This window comes from Lepidochelys kempii, chromosome 2, assembly GCF_965140265.1.
Source record: "Lepidochelys kempii isolate rLepKem1 chromosome 2, rLepKem1.hap2, whole genome shotgun sequence".
NCBI classification, from domain to species: domain Eukaryota; kingdom Metazoa; phylum Chordata; order Testudines; family Cheloniidae; genus Lepidochelys; species Lepidochelys kempii.
Window position 1 is genome coordinate 101,490,659 of NC_133257.1, and position 24,560 is coordinate 101,515,218.

The following is a 24,560-nucleotide window of genomic DNA, read 5'->3' on the forward strand; positions in this document are numbered from 1 at the left end:
ACTTCAGTAGAATTATGCTGATTTGTGCCAGCTGCTTTCCCACATACTCAGCAGACCCAGTCCTGAAGTCCATACCCAGTCTTTACTCAGGAAAATCTACCATTGAGTTCAGCTAGAGTTTTGCTTGAGCAATGACAGCAAGATTTGCTCTATAATATGCACTACGATGCCTCAACTGGCTAGTGTATGACTTTTGAACCAACATTGGAGCAAATCCTGCAATCCTCCCTCAGGCACTAAACTCCCATGGAGACTGAGGATGACCATGGCAAGTCACTGAAATGAATAGAGTCAACTTAAAATGACCAAGTGACTTAGGACCCTAACTCCCATTTTCAACAGTGACAGGCACCAAGAAGCCCAAATCGTCTTGTTGTGTTCTGAAAATTTTACCTGATGATTATTTATGTATTTATTTATTTTGCAGCACACAAAGGTGTTGTTAGGCAACGCTTCACAAAGGATGCAGGAAGACTATCTAAACCAAAGGAGCTCACAATGTGAAAAATAGCTGTGACATGAATGTGGAGTGACAAATAATGAGGTAGGTTTGGGGTGCAGAAGGATGTGGGTTACAATTAGATTGGTGCACTAAGAACAGAATTCAGCCTATGACTGTCACCCACATCCATCCGCATCCTCATTTGTTGTGTCGCATTGGACGTTTAGATCCTAGCCCTTTAAGGCAGGAACCATATCTACACTGTTTTTAAGGTGCTGTGCCACTTCACTAGAACAGAATTTGACACTCTATCTCAGAGTCAGAGTGTAGCCCTAACCCATGGTCTCATGTTGGGATGAGATGGGGCTGAGTAAGGGGCCTTGGAGCAGTAGTTCTGCCACCCTTTGAAATGGTACAATATATGCTTACCCTTTGCCCCTGGCCAGCAATACTGTCCAGTTGTTGGTGGAGACATGAGTCTGTCCTCTCAGTGTCCCATATTGTGGAAGCTTGTCTTGATGGTGGTGCTTGTCTGGAATAGCAGTCTCCGTTCCCCCTCCCCAGATTATGGCTAGCAACTGTATGGATGGAAGAGGGGTGAGAAAGGTTCATGGTTCATGAGGTGGAGAAAGGGCATTCTTATGGCCAGTGACAATATGACTCTCACATTGACCTTGGTCTTTGAAGATTCAAAGTTGCAAATATTTCTTTCTAAGTATATCTCCCAAGGAATACGATTAGGCTGAAGGTGTCATGGTTCATTTTATTTGCTGGAGATTATTTTACATACCAGTGAAATTAAATTACCAGATAATTTACAAAAGAGAATATTTTTTTAAAAACAAAAAGAAAAGGAGTACTTGTGGCACCTTAGAGACTAACCAATTTATTTGAGCATGAGCTTTCGTGAGCTACAGCTCACTTCATCGGATGCATACTGTGGAAACTGCAGAAGACATTATATACACAGAGATCATGAAACAATACCTCCTCCCACCCCACTCTCCTGCTGGTAATAGCTTATCTAAAGTGATCATCAAGTTGGGCCATTTCCAGCACAAATCCAGGTTTTCTCACCCTCCGCCCCCCCCCACACAAACTCACTCTCCTGCTGGTAATAGCCCATCCAAAGTGACCACTCTCTTTAAAATGTGTATGATAATCAAGGTGGGCTGGAAATGGAAATGTGTATGATAATCAAGGTGGGCTGTAAAAACAACAATTTTTAGCTGGATGCAGAAATCATTGAATTGATTCATTGGCTTGATTTTTTTTGTGAGGGTAGAAATATACAGAACCGCTCAGGGTAATATGCTGAAAATTGTCATCACACAATTTCACCCAAATATAAAAAAAATTGAAACCAACTAAAACAAATTAAATGGTATTTTTAAACAAATATATAATTATAGTATATCTAAAATATTAGATAGTATGCTATGTATAGTAGTGAATATACTGTAGAGTACTAATACACTATACTATCTAGTAAACCATATTAGTATATACCATAGTATAAATCTGATATAATTAAAGGCACAATGAATTTGACATTTGAAAAGAAAGTCAGGGAAATTTAGGGCTCAGTGACTTTGAAGTTAATGGAAAAACTCATTCTGACTCTTCACTGGGAACAGGACTGGGCCCTTAGTAAGAAAAAAATATGAAATAAGGGGAAAGCACTGATAACCAACTCTTTCTTGCTTTCTCCATGTGAGTCACCTCATTGATTTTCAAAGCAAGCAGGATTTGGCCTCTATGAGCTAGGTAAGTCTTGGACAACATTTATGGCCTAGCCTTGCAGCCCTTGTTTGCAAGGGCTAATCCTTACTCTCTTAGTCCCACTTACAACAGCAAAAGGGACTATTAGCATGAATAACATCTTTATTTGCATAGGCCATCATTTTCAAAAATGGGCACTGATTCTGGGTGCCCATCTTGAGGCCGATTTCCAAAGGTGTTGAGAGCACTTGCAGCGCCTATCAAACTCGTCTGGGACTATGGGCATTCAACATATCTAAAATCACAACCACTGTCACATCAATAAATGAAGGCATTCAAAAGCAGTGACCACTTTTGTAAATACTGGTTTTACTTTATGATGTTGGCATTAACAAATGCTGGTGCTGCCTTATGGGAAGCTACTGTTGTGACCAGCAGCAAATAGGGGAAAGTGATCAGTGCTCATGCACAGTGTGTTGTTCACTATTACATACAACAGTAAGAACTGGTGTGAAGAAAGCTTTCAAGCAAAGAAGATTTTATGGGGTTGACGTTAGCCACTTACTCTTATTTTGGCTCCTACTGAATGTTAGAATGAGACCGATTTAGAAACCTGTGAAAGGGCTAACGTTGACACTTCATTCACCCTATTCTAGGATTTTAAACTGTGATGTAAATTAGTCAGAAACCGGTCTTTCTTCCATTTTCTCTTTTCAAAATGTAATACAGTTAAATGACAGAGATTAATTACTAAAGTAATTACTGCTGGAAAGCAAAAGGACAGTTGTATGAGACGGTCTCTCTCATGATGACCAAGTCTTTCTTGACAATTATGCTTAATTCCAACAATGATTATTCTGTGTGGCAAAATCTATCAGCACAAGGGCACACAAGCATCGATGCATTCTCACTCACTAGGAAATATTACAGTGAGGTAATTATATTTGACTAAAACTCAGTCACTTTCACTCCCAGGGGCATCACGGGGACCGTTTTTTGTAAGGATACATATAATCTCCCTACATTGTGGCACTAAGTATCACTCTTCATTCCACTTCTGCTGCTACCTGAGTCAGAATTGACCAAGATCATTATTTTTTCCCTACCTAACCAATGCTGCCTCCCTCTCTGTCACCATCACATATACTCTGAAATTCCTGCCACCACCTCTGTGTTGTCAAGGGGAATTTTAAAGGCTTTTAGATTCAGCTGCAGAGTTTTATAAGCAAAATGAGGAGGGGTGCACATGTTTTATTGAGTGCTGCTTTTAAATACCAAAAGACGTGGGCTGTTCGCCATGTTCAAATAACTACATGGAAAAGAAACAAAAGAAATTAACTAACCCGTAACATTGCTGACGGTAGTAACTGTTTTGTGGAACCCAAGCTGTGCAGATTCCTATCTCATTGTCACCCTCATTAGATGATGTGTTGTATTTATATGGTTGACTATGCCTCTTGTAAATAGCTAGAATAAAACCTTCAGCATGCTCATATCCCTGTGAAAAAAAGAAACAGTTGCAGATCCATTAGTCTGTGCTGAAGTCTCTTGCACACAGTGCTAGAAGCTACAGGTACGTTAAAAAAGAAAGAGGATGTTATAAACCAACACTTATTCTGAGCACTTAAAGAGGGAGAACAAAAATGCTATATACTCATCTCTTGGTGTGTGCAGTTTTTTTCCCCCTTCCCTGACCTCCTGTACTAACTTGATACTCCTTTAAGAAAATTGACAAAGGCTCTTCTATATGAGCCTGAGTGAAATTGCTAAAGCGTGAGCGAGAAAGTGTGTGTGTGTGTGTGAGTGAGAGAGAGAGAGAGAGAGAGAGAGAGGCTTCAGGCTCTAGTGCTTCCTTCCAGGTGTCTTCGTCTGCATGATTTCATCTGTGAACCATAATCAACTTCCTTAATGAAATACGTAATTAACATATTATAATTGTGGTAAAGATGATTTTGACAGAAATCATTTTCCATATCTAATACTATGCTAATTTAATCTGTTCCTCACTCCCCGACATGACCTTTAGTGATTAAGTTTCATGGCAGAATTGGTTTTCTTTTTTGTATGTGTGATGGATTGATTTATCCACAGTAGTTGAGACCACTGTCTTGCCATGGCTGTCATTTTTTTTTTCTTTTGCTTTGATATGAAAATAGAACCAAGTGATGAACAGGCATATGGCAAAAAAGAAGTAAAGACCTATTGCAGTGTTTGTCTTCATGTGTGATCTTAAAAAGCCGATTACCAGTAGGATTCTAGGTAGGTAATGAGTAGATAGGCCGCTGACAAAATGCATTTGTCCCACAGGTAAAATATCTACTGAAAAACGTATCTGAAAAAAGTGCACTTTGGGTATGTGGTACCAGAAGCCAAGAAAGGTGAAATCTGAAAAAATCCTATATGGTTATCCATTCCAATATTTTCTTTCTGTACATATAGATATAGTTAATGATAACTATGAAAGTCTGAGATTCAGTTTTCAAAAGGATTCCAGTTCAATTATTTTGGGTCATAGCTACACCTAGATGAACTATTTATAGTAAATATTTAATTTGATAAATGTTAGCACTATAACAGTTCTGTAATTACTGTAACTCAAAGCAGATTTGGTTTTGTACAGTTTTGTTACTCAATATTGTTTAAAACCCTTACACAAATATTTTTCAACGTGGCGCTTCCCGTGCAACTGAGGAGACTTCCTTCCATTCCTGTGGGAAGAGCTGGTTGAATAAGATTTACCAGTTTCTTTGGGCATAATAGCAGTGAGGTTCGATGCACAGTTATATGTGGGGTCATGTTATGTACAGTTCTCAAGTATTTTGACAGCCATTGGGTATTTATGAAAATATTTGTGAATCTTGAAAATGGAGGTGGTAGAAAACTTTCCACTGAAATATGTTATCTGACAGCAAATGGCTTTGTGACAAAATGGAAATCTTTTGAAAAATCTATTCTGTTTTCACTGAAAAAAATTGAAACCTAACATTTTTTGGGGGAGGTGGGTGATTTTTGGTTTTTCAATTAAAACAAAAAATGTTCAGGAACTTTTTCAACATAAACTAAAGAAAAATCATTTTAATTTAACTGTTTCTCAGGAGAAAATAAATTATTTCCCGACCAACTCTACTCCTATGTATCCAAACTTTACTCATGATGATTCTTTGTCAATTTGCACTGGAAACTTGTCAATGGGTAATTTGGTTTTTATTATTTTTCTGTTTTAAAAGTTTCAGTTATTCATTCAGGGAGCAGAAACAATACATTTTCTAGATGACCAGTCATACAACAGAAATAGTCAACAGTTCAGTGGCAGTTCTTAACCTGAAACTGGTTTGCATAAACAGCATGATATTTAGGACTTTCTGACTAGAAATTACAATTGTAGAAATCTGACTTCACACTAAAGAAGAGAAATAGTGGTTAAGGTCTAGATCCACAAAGATACTTTAAGCGCCTAACTGTACCTTTGTCACTTTGCCTAAATGCAACAGTTAGGTACCACTGACATTCTCAAAATCACCACACAGCTGCCACCTAACCCTGTAGATGCCTAAAGTTCTGTAGTTACCTAAATTTCTGCTGCTAGGCATGCACCATACCATACCAGCCTAAAGCTACCTCAATTCTGATACCACTCCACATCTTACAAACTCCTTGGAGCCTTTGCTCATGCTTAAACTAGGCATTCCCCTGTCTCTCTCCTCAACAGGTCCCAATGGCCACTGGGACAGGGACTTGAACCTGATTCTCCTCCATCTCTAGCCACTGGGCCATAGTCAATCTCTCTCTTTTCATCTCGCTCCGGCCCCATGAGTAGTTAAGTACTTATACAAAGTGGAATAGCTCCAACAGAAGAGACTGAGAGAGTCCCACCCATTAATACCACATAACCTGGTGGTTAGGGCCCATCTTTATTCTGGGAGATGGGAGACCTGGGTTTAAATCCCTGCTCCAAATCAGGCACAGCAGGGATTTGAGTCTGTGTCTCTCATATCCCAGATGAGTACCTAGCTGCTATGGTATTGCCAGTAACAGGTTGGAGAGGACTCCTTTTCTGGTTTTTCATGAGAAATGGCTGATCTGATTTAGGGACCTAACTCCAGGGCAGTGTTCATAGCTGAGAATTCTGATCAGAGATAGGCACCTCAGGCTCAGATTAATAGGTGTTAGGCACCTTTGTGACTCTTGGCTCTGAGCCCCACCCCCTTCCTCTGCACTTCAGTCCTGGCAATCTTATGCAGCTCCCCTCTCAGCTTGCTGGCTTCCGAGAATCTCTTTCTTGGGTGCCTAACTCGCCCCATGGATAATAATGGGAGCCCTAACTGGGGGCCGAGGATTACACTATGGGGTTAGGCCTTGAAATGCCTAAGTTCCTTTGTGATTCTAGCCCTAATGTCACAATCAATAGTATTTGCAATTAATATTTCAATTAGATTTACCAATGAGAATTGTTACGACCTGTCAGGCACGGAGGGAGCAAACTTATAGCCAGGCATGGAGAATGGTTCCTAATGCCATGGTACACACTGAGAGATAAAGTGCAGAAAGCCGTTTAAAGTGAAGAGGCATATTATCAGTGGGAATTTGTTAAAGGGTTGCTATCAGGTCACTATCACATAATGAGGAATGAGTCATCTGGTCAGTTCCTGGAAGGAGATACCTGATTGGTTTCTGGAGAGCAGGTCCACCAGCTTTGATCTTGAAGGTAAAACTGATACTGGAAGTAGTAGTAGGCTCCTAGGTTTCTGCTCTACCAACTTGATTTAGCACTGAGAGCAAAGATCAGAAAATGAATAGAAAACACAGGAGCTTATATTGGGGCTTCCCATAGGGGACTAGAGCCCCCACACCTCCCAGGGCTGGAGTCAGAAGCCCAGACTCAGCCCAGCTGCTGCTGCTGCAGAATACTGTGTTCACCAGCTATTCCTATAGCATCCAAGCACTGTAACCACAGGAAAGTGTTGCAGCTCAAGAATGAGGTTCATTTGGTACATCTATATGGAGAAGCTCAGCTATCAGTTACCTGCACCATGCTCGACACTGTAATTAGTGTGTTTAAGACTCTCACTGTCATTAGCATGGATGTCACATATAAACATCCATGAGGGAAGAAACTAGTTTCATTAATCTAGCCCAGCAGTTCTCAGACTGTGGGTCGGGACCCCAAAGTGGGTTGCAGCCCTGTTTTAATGGCTGGCGTTAGACTGGCTGGGGCCCAGGGCCAAAGCTGAAGCCCGAGCCTCACCACCTGAGGCCAAGCCCCCCTACCCAGAGCCTATAAACTAAGTCTTGGCAGGGCTTAGTTTATAGGACCCTCTGAAGCCCTTGGGTTTTGGCCCCCTTGCCCAAGGTGATGGGGCTCAGGCTTTGGTCCCCTGCCTGGGGCAGCAGTGCTTGGGCACTCTCAGGCTTCAGTCCCCCCTCCTGGGGTCATGTAGTAATTTTTGTTGTCAGAAAGCGGTCACGGTGCAATGAAGTTTGAGAACCCCTGATCAAGCCTAAAATTGTAATATGGGGAAATTTAATATGAAGATAATTACCCTAACACAGATCAAGATTTTTCCTAAGGAAGTTTATTGCTGTTTCCTAGTGGTGATGGTGCAGTACAATTTTAGTTTACACTGGACAGTTTGGTATTAGAGTACTGTATATACAACCCATCCCAAGAGTTGAGGATTTTACAAACCAATTAAATATCTTGAGCCAGAGCCTCAGCTGGTGTAAATTAACATTTGTTTCCATGGAACAATGGTGACCTACATGAGTTGAGGATCTGGTCCTTTATTTATAACACATAAAAGCAAAAAAATCTACCTCTACAGAATATGATTCAGGAGTACCAAATTAAAAGGAAACTGTGTTCCTAAGTGACTGCTGATGTGACTTAATGTTGTGAACCTGAAGCTTCTCTTTTAAAAAAAAACCCAGGTGATAGACTGGGGAAAGAGAGATTTATCACTTTTTAATTAACTTAGTGTCAACTCATGAGGTTTATTTCAGTAGAAATTTGTTGACCAAAGTATTTCTGGTGAAACGTGCTACTTACTGAAGACTGAGGTATGCACGGGAAATTTCCCAGCTAGTCAGATTTTTAACCACAATACATACATTTTATAGTGTATACATTTTGTTGTGTTTTTGCCTCCACTGCATGTTGATAACAAATCTATGTTGTGAATCAGTTTTTGTATTTTGAAAGCAGTAATTTAATGAAAGAAGAAAAATACTATTTTCTGCATATTCGGATACAAATAACAATGAATTCAACTCTCAGCAAATGAAGATCCAAAAGGAAAAAAAAACAAAACCTTTTTTTGGATCCAACTAGATGTTAGAAGCTTGTGAATATATATGGTTTGGATCTTATTTCTAGTTCCAGTTTCCCTCGGAAGCCTGCAGGCTGTGTCTTTGGCTCCTTTGGGGTAGCTCGCCTTCCTGACGTATAATTTTCTACATATTCATAAACTTCACTGAACATCTTCAGATAATCTGGCACCTCTCCAAACACTCACATGGTCTGAGGAAGTCATAGACACTTCAGTCAGGGATCTGCATAGACCCTTGAGCTGGAAGGCAATTTCTACAGTTGGCATCCTATGGCATCCCTCCAATAGCTCTACCCTAGCCAAGAATATCAAACCTAAACTCAGTAAAATGGCACTGTGTTATATAGATGAGCAACATGTCATGATTCTTCTGACTCAAAATGACACTAGGTTGAATCACAATGTCTGAATGGTCCTTATGAAACAACTAAGCGTGTTCTGAAGAAGTCATGAATATTATAAAATAGATTTGAAGAGGAAATATGAAATTAGGAATGTTGTGCCTACATTGTTTTTGCTTTTTCCAGGGTGGGGAGGGAGGGTGGGATGACAGTTAAAAATTTCAGCATAGGAATGTTGCCAAGGTTTGGTCTGGACGTGTAATGGGCTATTTCATACTTTTTTTTTAAAACTTGAGACTGTATGAAAATACCCATAGTTCATTGCTCTGTAGCATGAACTCAACACATCACACAAATAGCTTGCTGCAACCTACTGTAATAATGTTAAGCATTAAAGTTTAAAAGAAATACAGTAAAATTTTACAGTTTGTTTTCAAAGAAATAACACTTTCTTAAGAGGCAAGGGGAAGCAGCTAATCTGAGAGTGAACTGATACTTCCATGATGAAGTAGTGCAAAATATGTTGTTTTATTATGACTTAAGGCCATTCATTAAAATTGATCAGCCAATCAGAATGCAAGATCAACTACAAGGCATTTTAGACTTTATCTTAAATGAAAAACTGAATTTGTGCAGGAAAAATCCATGTACAAATCCTTCAACCTGCCCCAAGACACAAATTCTGCAGCCATTATGTGAGTCAGACTGTAGGGTAACATTTAAATATCAGTTCCATATGACTAGAGATGTGTCAATAATTCTAAAGATAGAGATGTGTCAAGAAGCAGTTGGCTGAGTCAGCTAACTGCAATATTTGCTGACTCTTACAGCTGCATACAGTCACCTAGCAACTTTCATTCAACAGCCTCAATTTTGTTGGTATACTGATAAACTGACAACACACACGGCCCTGCAATCTAATTTGAAGATGAATTGTATTCCTTTTCATTTCAGCTCAAAGTCCATGCAGTATAACAATATGGTGCTTAAGCACAGTGCCACGGTTACAGCCTGGAACAAACACATATTTTCAGCATGCCTCACAATTTGCCTTGTCAATTTCTGCTCTCAATTGCACCAGTGTAAATCCAGGAGTAACTCCAATTAAGATACTTTGGAATAATAGCAGGGCTTTAATTGAGAGCAGAATTTGGTCCATGAGGTCTAACATATTATTTGCATTGTTTAAAGGGATGCTGTCAAGATAAAAAATCATATTCATCAAAATATTGTGTTGCTAACAGCACCTTAGATTACTAAAACTGAAATATTTTAAAAGGCTTACTTTACTTTTCACCAGGTATGCTGTCGACTTGGACACCAAATGACATATCTGTCTCTGGCCAATTTGACTTTCTGGTTTGTATTCAGCAGCACAGTGTCATTGTGAGTGGCTTCACACAACACTGTCAGGGCAAGGTTAAATCAAAGAAAATTATCTTTTCTAGAATATATTTCAAAACATTATGATATTTCTGTTCATTAACCATGCAATGCAGCCAACTGTCTCTTCCATTCCAGTCCAGAAAGACCCCGCCTGATGCTATCAGTCAGCACAGGCTGTGTTTAGCTAGTCTAGGAGCTGGATAGCAAAGGAAACGGAAGAGTCCTGTTTGTGTGTTGCCATTTCACTAAGAGTCCTCTTTATATTCAAAGTCCCAACACCTTTGTACCATAAAGGACACTACAGGTCTCATGTTACAGTACCCTCCGATAAATGAATTCACAAGAGGGTAAAATTTCCCTCTGAAACTCCTTGAGTTACAACATGTGAAATTCAAGTAATCAGTTCTCCTAAGGTGGGAAGAATTTGGGCCAGCACAAAAGGGGAAAGGAACTGTCAGTAAAAGTCTCACAGACCCTAACCTACTCCCATGCTGATCTCTTGGCCCCGCTTTTCTTGCCTCTGGCCCCCCACAACCTCCTGCCCTTGGGCTTGTCTTCATGAGAAAATTAGGTAGTGTTAGAATTCTATCTTGGGGAGTTGTGTTAACATGATGTTAAACATGACTTCAGAATCAATATAGACAGGGATTATAATGTTTAACATTGTGTTGGGTAAACTTTAATGGACCCATACTGTTAACCATGTTCAGCTGACAGAATATTAAACTTGACTTGTTCCTGTCTATACTGAGTGCGAACATTATATTCAACTCCTCAAAGTTGTGTTTTAACACCATTTGATTTTATAATGAAGAGAAGTCCCAAAAGGTATTTTCAGACACATGGGGCATTATTGCTCTATCCATAGCATAAACTGGTACTTTGTAGAGGGGAGATCAGTGAATCCAGCAGTTGATAGACTCATAGACTTTAAGATCAGAAGGGACCATCATAATCATCTAGTCTGACTTCTTGCACATTGCAGGGAACAGAACTTTGCCCATCCACTACTATAATAGACCCATAACCTCTGGCTGAGTTACTAAAGTCCTCAAATTATAATTTAAAGACTTCAGTTACAGAGAATCCACCATTTACACTAGTTTAAACCTGCAAGTGACCCACGTCCCACGCTGCAGAAGAAGGTGAACCCTTCCTCCCCCGAGGTCTCTGCCAATCTGACCTGGGGGGAAATTCCTTCCCAGCTCCAAATATGGTGATCAGTCGAACCCTGAGAATGTGGGCAAGACCCACCAGCCAGACACCTGGGAAAGAATTCCCCATAGTACCTCAGAGCCCTTGTGTCCCATCACTGGCCATTGCAGATATTTTCTGCTAGCAGTGGCAGATCAGCTACATGCTATTATAGGCAGTTGCATCATACCATTCCCACCATAAACTTTATCAAACTCAGTCTTGAAGCCAGTTAGGTTTTTTGCCCCCACTGCTCCCCTTGGAAGGCTCTTCCAGAATTTCACTTCCCTGATGGTTAGAAACCTTTGCCTAATTTCGAGCCTAAACTTCTGATGGCCAGTTTATATCCATTTGTTCTTGTGTCCACACTGGTGCTTAACTTAAATAACTCCTCTCCATCCCTGGTATTTATCCCTCTGATGTATTTATAAATAGCAATCATATCTCCCCTCAGCCTTCATTTGGTTTTGCTAAACAAGCCAAGCTCTTTGGGTCTCCCCTCACCATGCAGATTTTCCATTCCTCTGATCATCCAGGCAGCCCTTCTCTGCACTCTTCCTGTCTGAATTCATCTTTCTTAAACATGGGAGTCCAGACCTGCACGCAGTTTTCCAGAGGTGGTCTCACCAGTGCCTTCTTTAATGGTACTAACACTTCCATATACGTACTGGAAATGCCTTGCCTGATTGCATTAGCCTTTTGCGATTGCATTAGCCTTTTGCATGGCTGCATCCTGTGATCAACCAATACATGCAGGTCTTTCTTGGTCTCTGTTTCTTCCAACCAATAAGCCCCCATCTTATAGAAAACATTCTTGTTATTAGTCCCTAAGTGCATGATGTTGCATTTTGCACTATGAAATTTCATCCCATTTTCATTATTCCAGTTTTCAAGGTGTCAAGGTTCCTTCCACACTCTGAACTCTAGGGTACAGATGTGGGGACCTGCGTGAAAGACCCCCTAAGTTTATTCTTACCAGCTTAGGTTAAAAACTTCCTGAAGGCACAAATTTTGCCTTATCCTTGAACCCTGTGCTGCCACCACCGAGCATGTTAAACAAAGAACAGGGAAAGAGCCCACTTGGAGACATCTTCCCCAAAAATATCCTCCCAAGCCCTACACCCCCTTTCCTGGGGAAGGCTTGATAAAAATCCTCACCAATTTGCACAGGTGAACACAGACCCAAATGCTTGGATCTTAAGAACAATGAAAAAGCAATCAGAATCTTAAAAGGGGAATTTTAATTAAAGAAAAAGTAAAAGAATCACTTCTGTAAAATCAGGATGTAAATACCTCACAGAGTAATCAGATTCAAAACATAGAGAATCCCTCTAGGCAAAACCTTAAGTTACAAAAAGACACAAAACCAGGAATATACATTTCATTCAGCACAGCTTATTTACCAGCCATTTAAACAAAAGGAAATCTAACACATTTCTAGCTAGATTACTTACTAACAAGTTCTAATACTCCATTCCTGTTCTGTTCCCGGCAACCATTCCTGTTCTGTTCCCAGCAACAGCATCACACAGACAGACAGACAGACTCTTTGTTCCCTCCCACCCTCCAGCTTTTAAAGTAACTTGTCTCCTCATTGGTCATTTTGGTCAGGTGCCAGCGAAGTTATCTTAGCTTCTTAACCCTTTACAGGTGAAAGGGTTTTGCCTCTGGCCAGGAGGGATTTTATAGCACTGTGGACAGAAAGGTGGTTACCCTTCCCTTTATATTTATGATACAAGGTTATCCAGATCTTCTTGTATGATATTCTGGTCCTCCTCCGTATTGACTATACCTCCGCAAATTTTATTAGCAGACTCTCACTTTTTGTGCCAAGGCCATTCATAAAAATGTTAAATACGATTGGTTCCAAGACCAATCCTTGAGGAACTCCACCAGTAACCTCCATCCATCCTGACAGTTCACTTTTCAGTATGATCCATTGTAGATTCCCCTTTAACCAGTTATTTATGCACCTTTCAGTTCTCATACTAATCCCCATCTTCTCGAATTTAACAAATAATTTTCCATGTGGTACTGTATCAAATGCCTTTCTGAAATCCAGGCAGATTAGCTTTACTGCATTTCCTTTGTCTACCCAATTCTTCCCTTTCCATGGAACTCCTCTAGAGAGACTCATTAATACAGGAACCCTGCGGCCCCATAATTATTTACTGAATTCAAATTACCAACAAAACATGTCCATAATTGTATTTATTAAAAATTTCCATGAAAATTTTTGAATAAAAACATATAAAACCAAAACATGGGTCAGTTTCATGCCCTGTGAATTGAAACAACTGTTGCAAAATAATTTTTAAAAATTTCCACCATCTCTACTAAAACCAATACAAAACAAAACTGACAAATACCCTCACCCCCAAGAAACACCACTGTTAGCAAGAACACACTTCAGAACAAGATCACCCCAACCTCCAGATTCCCAAAATGGAATCTTCACCTCCCAAATGTCCACATAACCCTAAGATGACCTTCCAGGGCTGCTGTTAAGACTAATAGATTTGGGCTATTATATACCAAGGGGACCTGTAAGTTCCAGTTGAGGGCCTATCACGAGGAAGTTTCCTCTCTTATATAGCCAGGAAACTCCACCTTGAGCAATAGAGCTGATCAAAAATTTTCCAACAGCCTATTTCAACTAAATTTCCTTTAGAAAAAAATCAATACAAAACGTTGAAATAATGTTAAAATGCATCTTCCTACCCCCATGAATGGACATGCTGGTTGCTTGGGGCACATCTAGGCACAGGTGGAAGTAGAACAGCTTAAAAAAGGTTTATTTTCTAACACTACTGATATTTTAGTATCCCTTAAAATCTGTACATACAGCTCACCATGCACACCTCTGTTTCAAGATACTTCTGTTTTTCTGCATTGTCTTGCAGCTTATCAGGTATCCTGTCAATGAGACATTAGTTAGCATTCTGGGTCATTAAGTCAGTGTGTAAAGTTTGCAGTAAATATTGGCAAGCCTTGATATGAATTTCAATTAAGAACTGTATGGGCTCTCATATACACATGTCTTACACTAGTGTTATTACTCCTGATACATACTGGTATAAATGAGAAAAGAAAAAGGCCCTGTATATTTTTATTAAGCCTCATTGCTACTAGAAATGAACTGGTTAGGAACCCCTCTTCCTCTCGAACAACCAATCAAAAACTTGGTCTGTGCCCAAGCCAAGGTTTTTGGGTTTTTTTTAGGTCAAAAACATTTAACATCCCTTTATTTTTTAACGCCTCTTCATTTACTTTGCCACCTGGATGCTGAAGTCCCAAATTATCATGAGAAAGCATCTTCTTGTGAGATTACCAGTCCAATTTTCCAGACCAATGATTATCTTGGACAAACCTCAGGTAAGCATCCAAGCTTTTTGGATGGTTATCCAAAACCAAACTGTATGCCCTTCATATTCTGGCTTGCCCTTCCCTAGTTCCTACTTGGTCATCTAACAAAATTAATAGCCACATCAAATTATGTGAATCATTCTGTCTGAGCCAGCAAGCAAGAAAATCCTGAGATGAAGACACATTTTTGTCTATGATTCAGTCAAGAACTTTCTGGATGGTAGACATTCTGAGGTGAATCCACCACCTTGTCTCAGATGTTGGTTCTGAGGACAAACTTGTGGAAGAAAGATATAGGGACTGTATTCCTGAACTTACATAGTACCTAAGAGGCACATGCCTCTTAGGTGGGTATTAGGGCTGTCAATTAACTGCAGTTAACTCATGCAATTAACTAAAAAAAAATTAATCGTGATTAAAAAATTAATTGCGATTAATCACAGTTTTAATTGCACCATTAAACAATAGAATACCAATTTAAATTTATTAGATACTTTGGATGTTTTTCTACATTTTCATATAGTATTCTGTGTTGCAATTGAAATCAAAGTGTATATTATTTTTGATTACATATATTTGCACTGTAAAATGATAAACAAAAGAAATAGTATACTTCAATTCACCTCATACAAGTACTGTAGTGCAATCTCTTTGTTGTGACAGTGCAACTTACAAATGTAAGATTTTTTTGTTACAAAATTGCACTCAAAAACAAAACAATGTAAAACTTCAGAGCCTACAAGTCCACTCAGTCCCACTTCTTGTTCAGCCAATTGCTAAGACAAACAAGTTTGTTTACATTTACAGGAGATAATGCTGCCCACTTCTTATTTACATTGTCACCAGAAAGTGAGAACAGGCATTTGCATGGCACTTTTGTAGCCAGCATTCAAGGTGTTTCTGTGCCAGATACGCTAAACATTTGTAGCCCCTTCATGCTTCGACCACCATTCCAGAGGACATGCTTCCATGCTGATGACACTCATTAAAAAAACAATGTGTTAATTAAATTTGTGACTGAACTCCTTGAGGGAGAATTGTATGTCCCCTGTTCTGTTTTACCCGTATTCTGCCATATATTTCATGTTATAGCAGTCTCGGATGATGACCCATCACATGTTGTTCATTTTAAGAACTCTTTCACTGCAGATTTGACAAAATGCAAAGAAAGTACTTCAATGTGAGATTTCTAAAGATAGCTACAGCACTTGACCCAAGGTTTAAGAAGCTGAAGTGCCTTCCAAAATCTGAGAGGGACAAGGTGTGGAGCATGCTTTCAGAAGTCTTAAAAGAGCAGCACTCTGATGTGGAAACTACAGAACCCGAACCACCAAAAAAGAAAATCAACCTTCTGCTGGTCGCATCTGATTCAGATAATGAAAATGAACATGTGTCGGTCTGCACTGCTTTGGATTGTTATCGAGGAGAACCGTCATCAGCATGGACGCATGTCCCCTGGAATGGTGATAGAAGCATGAAGGGACATACGAATCTAAAGCGCAGCTGGCACGTAAATATCTTGCAACCCCTGCTACAACAGTGCTATGAGAACACCTATTCTCACTTTTAGGTGACATTGTGAACAAGAAGCGGGCAGCATTATCTTCTGAAAATGTAAACAAACTTGTTTGAGTGATTGACTGAACAAAAAGTAGGACTGAGTGGACTTGCAGGCTCTAAAATTTCACATTGTTTTATTTTTGAATACAGTTTTTTGTACATAATTCTACATTTGTAAGTTCAACTTTCATAATAAAGAAAGAGTTTGCACTATAGTACTTGTATTAGGTGAACTGAAAAATACTATTTCTTTTGTTTTTATATAGTGCAAATACTTGTAATCAAAACTAAATATAAAGTGAGCACTGTATACTTTGTATTCTGTGTTGTAATTGAAATCAATATATTTGAAAATGTAGAAAACACCCAAAATATTCAAATAAATGGTATTCTATTATTGTTAACAGTGTGATTAATCTCGATTAATTTTTTAATTGTTTGACAGCCCTAGCGGATATGTTTTTAGACAATGTTATTACCAAACTTTAGACTTTCTAAATTACAATTTCCATTGTATGTTATTGCATACCTTGGTTGGGTCTTTCACATGCAGCTGGTATAGTTTTTACACACACACACACACGGTTCTCTCTTTGCTAAAAAAAATCAAATCAAATAATAATAGTGTTTTGGGTTTTTTTATTATGTTGGAAAGTTTACATATACTTATCCCTCCCCCCACAACTCCTTCAGGGCTTATTTAATTACGGTCTTGTACAAAGCTCTGCTTTATGGGATTTGGGTTTATGGGAAGTTCAGTTTTGCCTTTTCTTTTATTTCAACTGAGAGTCTCCTTATGCCATATTTGACTGTTTTATTTTTATGATTTAAAGCAATAAATTGTAATTTAAAGAAAGAAAGGAGACCAGGTCTTTTTTGAATTTGCCTTTGTATTTCCTAGTACAGAACGCAAGCAATAACTTCTGGCTGTAACTTATATATATGTTTAGTGGCAGGGGAAGGAAATTATTAGCTACTTTTTATATAGATATATTTTTAACAAAGCATTGGGGATTTATATGAACACAATTGTTTGGAAAGTCCCAGAAGAATAATGCTGAGTGACGTGAAGTTATATATATGTATGCAAGTCTTTCAAAAGTCCACATGGCCTACAGTCTTCATATCTGAAAGAGCTTCAGACTGTTATACACATAAAAATGTTTAGAAAAAATGACATATTTTTATTACTTTTATCTGACGATCTGAGTTCCAGAACATGCATACATATATATTATATATATATATATATATATATATATATATGTATGCATGTTCTGGAACTCAGATTGTCAGATATATATATGTTATCAGTATTGTTTTAATGCAAAAAGAGGAACCTTCTTCCCCCGTCTTTTTACACTTAGCCTCAGGGCTTGGCTTGACTTTTTCATGTGTAGGGTGCCTAAACACAGAGAAAAGTCTGGACTATGCAGAGTATAAGAAAGAAAAACAATCTCCCCCCCCAAAAAAAATATTCTTTATATTTAGTGGAATGATTCAGATTTATAGGTTGCTGCTGACAAACCTGGCCCTTGCTGATTATGTCACATAAATCACATACTGAATGCCCCAGACACATTTTTCTAATATTTAATATTTGACAAGGATTTACACAATAGTGACACAATGCCAAACCTAATGCTGTTTAAATCTTCAACTAGCCAGCTTTTTAAACATGGGGGTGGGATGGGATAGCCTATTATGGGCAACACTTATTTTACTCTGAAAGGATCCAATTTAAATCTCTCTCGATGCCATAGGAATTGTTGACTATCTAATTACTGTGTAGCAGCAGATAATTTACATATTGGGCCATGTATTGAGTCGTTACAGGGCAAATAGATGTAGTTATTTCTGCTTTCAAAACCAAAAGCATAATATATTATGTGGATGATTGAACTGGTGCAGATAAAATAAGAATTGACCTGCATCTTTGCACAAAAGTTGAACTGAGCTAAAGCAAACCATTTTATTCACAGGCTAACTGCTCTTACAGATTGGAAGTTCATTTTAGGGCCACATACTGCCCTCAAACCATCCTCTATGAGGGGTGGTAGCTTTGTTGGTGGGAGAGCATGTCCCACCAACATAGCGCTGTCCACACCAGCGCTTTTTGTTGTTAAAACTTTTGTTGGACAGGAGCGTGTTTTTTCACACCTGTGATCGACAAAGTTTTAATGACAAAGGTGCAGTGTAGACATAACCTTACTGATAAAGGGAGTAAGAGAAGATCCTATCCTGTTATGTACATTCTGTTTCACCAAAGTGTGTCATGTAGGATTTTAAATGAAAATCAGGATCACGATGATCATTAATATCATTGTGAAATGTACATACAGATAATATGTAAAATGTTTTGTGTGTATAATGAAAATCTGTTCCTAAAGTCTGAATCCATGCCAAGTTCACACACAGGTTTCTGCCAGACAAAGGATGTTGATTCACCTGGCTCTATCAGTCCATATGTAAATTAAGCATTGTAAGGTAGCATAATGGGGAGTCATTTATATATGAAGTCAACAGGAGGATGTGAAATCAACAAGAAAAACAAGCGCTGGGGATTCTACTGTCTCTGAGAACAGACAATGAACTTCGGGGTTATAATTAGAAGGCAAGGAGGTATCCCTTTATCCTGCACCTAAGAAGTAACTGGACAGCACGTTTACATTAATGAAAACAGGATCCCAATCAGCCTTGGTTGGAAATGATGAAAAAAGACTTTGGGTGACATAAAATTGCTTTAGATAGGAAGTTAGCAGGATAAATTAAGCTTAGTCTCTAGAAAGTGAGTATTGATTTTGTTTGATATGTAACCCTTTGGTTTCCATTATCCTTACTCATTTCTCTTAAATCTCATTATTTCATAATACATTTATGGTTGTTTTCACTATAAATATATGTCTGTAGTATTGTACAAGGAGCTGATCATGAGTTGAATCAATTGAGCTGGTACATTGTTCCATTGGGGACAGCATACCTGGTATTACTGAGCATGTTCAGTGGATAAGGGGCTGAACTCTACAGGGAGAAGGCTTCAAAGGATCTTGGGGACTGATGTGCCTCTCTTGTTAACCTTCAAGGCAAAATAAGGGCTGATATAGCCCAGAGGAGATTATTTGGGTGGCTAACAGACCGGAGGTGTCAGGGAGCTGACACCTAGTCAAGCACAAGCAACCCAACTGCCATGTTTTTACAAAGATCTAAAATCATGATAGGAGCACTAATCCTTTGTGAATAAGACCTCTATAAAACTTCAGTCAATAAGTGTTTAATACAGATATTGACTAAAGTGTATAGGATACTGATTCATAAAGGTCTAGAGCTAACAGTATTGAGCACTGTTCATGATTTGCATTCTAAATCACCTTGCAAATTAATGGCATTTACCTGAGAGGAAAGTTAAAAAGTTAAGTGTTGAGCAGTGACTGCTCAGGAAAGTAACTCATTAAGTATCAAACCAAATGAAACTATCAAAGGGATTTATGCTATTCAGAACACCTGGTTCTAATTGGAAAAAAGGGATATCTATGCCAATTAGCATAGGAATGTGTTTACACATTTAATTTATTTTTAAATGGCATGATTCTTGGCCTTGTGGCAGTATCTTCCTGAGACAGGCTTAGAATTTGGCAGTTGCTAGTGACAGACTCATATGAATATATATGGTAGTTGTTGACAGTAACTACACCTTAAATAAGTGGTACCCAGTCTGTAGCTCTACATGGATTATTTGAGCAACTCATGTAACTATTGTGGAGTAGATGTCAGAAGCATTAGGCTGGTCTTGGTCAGAGCAACAAGAGCATTGGTCTCAGGAGTACTCCTATGCAATCCAACGCCCAATGGGCACACAGATTAGAGAACCAAGATCCGTCCCCATCCCTCTAAGCAGTCAGCTTCATTTAACTATTTGGACCAGGAACTACTGGGATAAATGAATAAGCAACTATTTCGACTAACATGGTCTGGTGGGTTGAGAACTAGCTACTTTTATTTTCTAATTCATGCTCTGCCTCACTTTGGGGCCTTGGGAAAGTCTTTTAACCACTGGTTTTAGTTCCTCTATCTGTAGAATGGGGCTAATAATTCGTACCTTCCTAACTCAGAAGGCTGTTGTAGGATAGGATGAAAGATGGTCTTGTGGAAAAGGTACAGGACTAGGACTCAGATGATTGAAATTAAATTTCTGGCTCTGCCAGTGTCTCTGTGGGTTCTTGAGCAAATCACTTAGGCCTGAGCTATAAACTTATGCTAGCAAAACTTTTGATGGTAGACATTGGTTAGGAGTGTGGGTTTTTTGTTTTTTTTTACCGACATTGCTATGCTAACAAAAGCCCTAGAGCTGATGTACTTATACCAGTATAACTGCTTTACCAGTATACCCTATGCCAGCTTCTGGGCCTGTGGTTAAAAGGCCATAATACAGCCCCGCATGTTTTGTTAGACAATGTTTACATAATACCCTGAAAAAATCTTGTCCTGATTCAATGACTTTTGAAGTCAATGGAAGTCTTTCCACTGACTTCAGTTGGCATTGGATTAGGCTCTAAATCAGTAAGAGCTAAGTATTATTATCAATAACATATAGTTAGAGTCAACTTTTGCTGCTTATGGGATTTTTATATTTATGTTCCAGAGAACAAAATTATCTTATTTCATCAACAATTATTTTCCCATAGTATATTCTTCACCATCTGTCTAGAAGATATTGCTTTACTATATTGACCTCATTTCCCATTATCACTGTAATTTAACATCTATATTTGTATTTCACAGATATTTTGTATAATTAAAAAAATTACAGATACAATCTGGGCACAATGATAGGCACAGAGTAAACTTTGCAACCAGATAACAGTGTTCATAGTTTCTTAGGATTTGAGAGGAGAGAACCTGCAAGTTAAAGACAGAAAAATGAGTTGGTACAGAGAAAAGAAACTCAATTAAAGAGTAGATCAGTATTTGTAATATGAGTGTCATGAACATAATTTCCCTTGAACTCTTCTGCATCAGAGATTCCCAAACTCTGATGCATGGAACACTTGCTGTTGTCTGCAGAAAGTTGACTGGTAAGAGTGATGGCTTCTCCTCTGATTCTAATCGCTACTTCCCATTAAAGACAGGTCAGATAAATTAAATGTTTTCCTAATATTACTTTACCATGGAAGCAATTGCTGTATTTGCTACAGGGATGTTATACGAGCACAAATGAGATATAAGGGAGGACTGTGCATTTACATGGTTCATTAGACAATCTGTATTAAAATATGGTCTGTGCTATGCAAACGTTTGAGAACCACTGTTCTACAAAGCTTAATAGAACATTGCATTGAGTTTTCATAGTTCTGGGGAAGACAGTAGCCCTATAATAAAGGATGATGGTCAGGAAGGGTCATGGCCAAGCACACTCTTTGCTATACAGCTAAATCCAGGAGATGTCTACTTTGATCATTTAAGGTAACATCCTAATTGTCATGACCAGGACTTGGGTGGTCAGACCCAGAGCTGGAATTAGGAGTCAAGCCAAAAGTCACACCAGAGTTGGAATCGGGAGTCAAGCCAAGGGTCAGAACTGGAACCAGAGTCAGAGACCAGGGCAGGTATCAGGAAGAAGGCAGGAACCAGGAATAGTTCAGGAAAGCTGGAACCAGGAGCAAGGCAGGGAAGCAGGGCTCAAGAGTCAAACAAGAAGGCAGCATCTGATGTAGCAACCAGCCAGTAATTCACCTAGTTGCACAGACACCTTTCTATACCCCATTCTGACTTCAGTAGTACAGTTGGACCAACTGGTGAGCTGGACACTTTTCCAGTCAGGACTCCCATGGGCTCTGCCTCTGGTGGGGTCAGGGTTCCATTAGGCACTCAGTCCACTTGTCACTAGGAAGCCAGTAGGTGGTGGCCAGGATGGAAAGGCTGCCTGGGGACCACGAACCCTCAAACTAATTCCAAACACAGAAGTTTTCCTGTCCAAGATGCTCATTGTCATCTTATCCTATTTGTCAGCATTAGAACTTGGTCAAAAATCAGAATCTAATTTCAAGTCCCCAAATGCTGGTGCTTCAGATACAATGGAATCCAGATCTGATCACCCCTGTTTTTTGGTACTAATCTTGTAAAACAAAAACTTTGTTTGCTTGTTAAAGAAACACTACAAACCAGAAAGTGCGTATGTGAGCCCTCAAACTTCAGTGGTCTGGCCAAAATGGATCTCAAATATGAACCACCCATGGTAGACCGCGGTTTGTAATATGAGTGACATGGAGATAATTTCCCTTGAAATCTTCTGCATCAGAGATTCCCACATATTTATTTTGCTAAACCAAAGTCTGGATAATGAAGGTTGCAATGCCAAAACATTAGCACTGCTTCCTCTGTCCATCTCTAGTATGCATTGGTTGTAAGGGAGAATCATATTCTTATTATCTGTCTTGCAGAAAGCAGCTCACATGGACTCCATTCCTACTGCTGATTTGTGCTTCTTCCCCTCCCTCCCGCCATCTTCTGTGTCATCTACTCTTCACCAAGAAAGAGCAGGGGCCACAATATCATCTACTAATAGCACTGTGACAGAGTGCTAGGAGCCTAGACCTGACCCAGCACTCTGGTCACGAAAGTACTAGCTTTCCCCCCTGGGGTGGATCCAGTTTGGGGGATGGGTGCTCAGTGGCTTGATTAGGTAGGAGGTGGATGAGCTAATGAGAAGAATCAACCCATCAGCTGGGAACAGTTAGAGGACCAGAAGGAAGTGCAAGGGGGAAAGGGTGGCAGGGGCCTGGTGAAACAGGATCTCAGGATGGTGAAATCTGTCCTGTCCCTCCCCAAAAAGTGAGCTGAGGTAGAAGTTTACTTTTAATTGTATGTTGATGCAGAAGATTGTTCTGGTGAATTGGTGAAGGGAACCCAGTAAATAACACACTGGTGCTTATAAACTGGGAAGCCTTCAGCCTGTTTGTGGTAGTCAAAGGGTGGAGAGGGGAACCTATTACAAGCACAAATGCAAAGCCCTTAAGAGATGGTTCACAAGATGCCCTGAGCGATCTGGAGTTAGATATACATAACACACTCAATGGCTATGGGAGAATAGGAGAGGTTCACGTGTAGAAGATGCCTTTTAGTTCTCTGGGCTATTGAAAGGAGATCTGAGAAAACTCAAACACGAGTGAAAAGATTTTCAGAGACTGCTGAGAAGAAAAGACAAACATTCTGACAAGGCAAAAAGATGGAGGAATGCCTCAAATAGAGATCGTGATGACTGGGACTCTGGTTACTCAAGTCACAGTAGGTAAAAGCAAATGAGCAAGGTTTTTGAGATGTAAATTACACTAGAATCAGTGAAATACTGGGAGGAAGAGGAGGAGGCCATTTAACCACAACAAAACGACTGCTTGTTTTAATGCCACCTAATAAAAAGACACAGGAAATGAAAGTAGACACAGCGAAAATGAACAAAATACTGATTGGAGTACCAAACACAGTCCATTTTCCTCAGTAGGTTAGAGCTAAATAGTGGGATGCAACACAGCGTAATCAAGCAGTTATCACATTCAGAATAAAAGTGTCTTAGACATCAATCTAACTTGCAACAATTTCATCCCTAGTAAGACTCCTTCTGTTCTGATAAAGAGCTTGTCTGTTTTAGAAAAGTTGCACCAGTTTAAATCAAATTAAAATATCTGGTTAAACTGCAAAATTGATGCACTTAAACCATTTAATTCTTGCATTGATAAATTGCTATATTAAGTGAAACAAGTTTAATTGAGGGTTAAGCCAATTTAAGTGTCTTAACTGCGGGTTTGCACCAGTTTAGTGAGATTGGTTTTAAACACATTTAAACTGATGCAACTTCTCTAGATTTAAACAATACACAGTAGCCATCTACCACTCTCTATTTCTGTAACCCAGGTCCGTTCCTCCCGCTATATTTTTAGTGTAAGTTATATACTTGGTTTGGCAAAATTCATTTTTTTAAAAATTTTCACTGATAATATCAATGTTTATTTTTAAGCAATTTTTATTTTTACCAATTTAAATGTTTACAGTTGCACAATCACGGGTTTTAAATATTTATTTTTATTGTTATCAATTTACATTTTCACAGTTGTGGGAAAGTATGTGGGGAGTCAGACAATAAAAACAGTTAAAACACGAATTGTCAATATCACATGTCAAAATATATGAAGTAAACCACTTAAACTCTAATAAGTTCTCAAGAAGCTTTTT

The 24,560-nt window shown here is 39.0% G+C and overlaps 1 long non-coding RNA gene across 1 annotated transcript in view; it reads left to right on the forward strand.

The window, feature by feature from the left end:
* LOC140905946 (uncharacterized) overlaps window positions 1-24,286 on the forward strand; it is a 42,623-nt gene extending 18,337 nt beyond the window's left edge. The window contains exons 3-4 of the long non-coding RNA XR_012156993.1: window positions 428-544; window positions 22,775-24,286. This is a non-coding gene — a long non-coding RNA (uncharacterized lncRNA). The remainder of the gene's footprint in view (window positions 1-427; window positions 545-22,774) is intronic.
* The last annotated feature ends 274 nt before the right edge of the window (window positions 24,287-24,560 follow it).